Genomic DNA, 2,969 nt, shown 5'->3' on the forward strand with positions numbered 1-2,969 from the left:
ATATATGAACACATTCCTTATACAATCTAAAAATACTCACAGGAAGAGATATTCTCTCTCACACACACACACATATAAAACGTGCACCTGCAGTTCTGTGGTTTTCTGACAGGAATTCTGTGGTTTGAAGCAGGAGGTTTAACATGACTAATAATAGATGAGCATCAACTGTCTGACAGACTCTTATTAATGCTATTAAATGAGATTGATGGCTCATGTCTCACCCCTCTGAGTGAAGTGATTGTGTCTTTGCTGAATCTCCTCATAAAATATCTCATAATCTCAGTTCTGCAGGTAAAGATACAGTAATTTACAAACAAAAGAATATCAAAAGTAAAAGGACATTACCTTATGTATTGATGAAATTTAGTTATGTCACACAACAGGCAACTGTGCTTGTTTTATTTTGATAGATATATAAGATGAGTAAGATAGTTGATAGTTGATTTTAGTAGATTTTTATTTATTTTCTTTCTATTGTGAAAGTTACTTATCACATCCAAAATAAATGCAAGCATTTTTTCAGCATTATCCGCTCATGAACTCAGTACTTTCTGTGGTGAAGCTGAGAGCTGTTACATCACTGATGGTCATTGTGTTTATATTTAGGATGTTTTGATTGTCACTGTGTTTGTGCTTTATAGTGTAAGATCATACATTTGACTTCAGGGATCATGTATCTCTTATTGACATAAAAAATATATTTTTTTTTTATTTGTATAAAAAAGGCAAAAACAAAATCTACAAAATCCACAAAGGCAATCACAGATTTAATACAGAAATGGGGAAAAATATAAAACCACATGACAATAAACAATATCTTATATATCAATAACTCAGACTTTGTTCAGATGTGTTGAACTGAAGCAGTGGATGACATCATGGAGCCAAATGACCCCCTCTTTGTTTGACTCCTCCTCACAATCATCATGATCTGTTATTAAAAACTAATCTTAAATCATGTCAAATACCATAATTGAACAAAATATCTTAAGTCTAAACAACTCTAAAAATATTACAATATTAAATCTGAATAGTTATAGTAACTTACTCAACAAGGTTTGTCACATCTTCACATGACATTTATGACATCATCATACTCCTCCTGAACTCTCTCTGATCAAGAATGACATAAAAAACATCTCATATCAGTTTATAAAAAACTTTATCACATTTGAAGGATCCCTTTTCCCTTCAGTGACTTGATTACACAGAGCGAATGTCTGATACTCATGTAAACATGAAAAGGGTTTGCCATTTCACCTGTTACCCCCTTGAGAGATCCGTCTTATTAATCACTGGCTCATCATAATTCTCTGGGTGCGTCCACTACACATAAAATAAGGATCAATTTAAATTGTAAACCCATGTAAGGGCAGTAATTTAAAATCTGGAACAATCTTGATTGTGAAGGATTATTATTATTATTATTATTATTATTAATAATAATAATATAATAATAATAATAATAATAATTATATATATATATATATTATATATATATATATATATATTTTTTTTTTAATTGATGAAGTAAAACCTTTTTTAATATCAGCGTTCTGATATATCATGACATCATCATAGCTCTCAGGTGTGTCTTCTACAAATTCACACATACATCACAGAAACATATTCATTACATTAAAAACCAATTTAAAATATCGGACTTAATTTAATTTAAAAGTATATTCTATGCTGTTGTAGAATAAGAGAGTGACACCTGTCCCACGATCTGGTTTCAGTCCAACAGTGATGACATCATCATAGTATCCCAGTGTAATTTCCTTCACCATCTCTTCTGCATCAACACACAATATGTTTGGATACAAAACCAAAATATGTTCTTGCTGCAGGTCATGAGAATAAGAGTTTATCAAACATCTGGTAGTGAATCATGTAATCAGTTAAATAGGTTATACTGTACTAAATAGGAAAACTGTTAATATACAAGTAAACAGCAGTATTTTAACAGTATGGAATCATTAATCAAATATATAAAATAATTAGTTCACATCACTTATTTATTTATTTATTCATTTATTTATTTTATTTATGTGAATTCATTAAAAATTTGCCTTTTAATAGGAATGTGGAATAAATGTGGACTTCAGCTCTCTAACCTGAGAGAACCTCATCAGCATCTTCATACCCAGAATGCAGTTCTTCAGAGATAAGACTCACTGTGAAAGAAGAGTAGAAACATGTTCATCTTTACAACAGACTGAATCCTGATTTCCTTTGCATCATAAAGAAGACAAAACAGCACAAATATTAATTATTTATATTTAAAAAAGCATTATAGGCAGAACTCCCTTTTTTGGGTCTATCAACACACAAGTATCCACACATGAACCCATTCCTCCTTATTAGTGATGGGAAGAATGATCGGATCATTTTACCAACTCAGAACTTTGAGTCTCGTTCAGCAAATTGAATGAATCTTTTTTTTGAGTCATTTCGTTCATTTTATCAAATATAATTAAAATCTTATGTGTTACTTCCCTAACATCTCTACTAGTACTTACGCAAACGAATACAAAACTATAATGCTATAATAAACAGAAAATATCAATTCATTGTTTACCTGGGTCTTCAGTCTATGACTAGCTCACCTCACCTCTTATCTGAAAAGTCTTCAGGTTTGAGTTCTTCCTTTATCACATGACAGCCCCATAAACTTTGACCATAGATGTATAAAAGGAGTTACCCTGGCAACGAATCTGTTTGTATCAGTAGCGTAGCCAGAAAAGAGACTCTGGGTGTGCATATGAAAAGCTGGGTGTGCCACATTTATTGTCAGATTTCTGTGCAAAATTATGGGATAGTATTTTTGTCGCACTGCTTCCGTCCAACCATACTCCTATGGTAATTTGCAGGTCGTGTCAAAATTGTAGTTAAATTGTTAAATGTATAATTTTCTTCCAAGTACCGAAAATTCTGAACTTCTGTACGATACTTGGACATTTCCA

General features: G+C 31.6%; 1 long non-coding RNA gene across 1 annotated transcript; it reads right to left on the reverse strand.

The window, feature by feature from the left end:
• Positions 1-1,540: 1,540 nt before the first annotated feature.
• Positions 1,541-2,181, reverse strand: LOC113069038 (uncharacterized). The gene is made up of 3 exons (XR_003279650.1): positions 2,121-2,181; positions 1,721-1,798; positions 1,541-1,600 (listed from the first exon to the last, which is right to left on the reverse strand). It is a non-coding gene; the product is annotated as an uncharacterized LOC113069038 (long non-coding RNA).
• Positions 2,182-2,969: the final 788 nt, after the last annotated feature.

Source organism: Carassius auratus, unplaced genomic scaffold (assembly GCF_003368295.1).
Source record: "Carassius auratus strain Wakin unplaced genomic scaffold, ASM336829v1 scaf_tig00000513, whole genome shotgun sequence".
Lineage (NCBI taxonomy): Eukaryota > Metazoa > Chordata > Actinopteri > Cypriniformes > Cyprinidae > Carassius > Carassius auratus.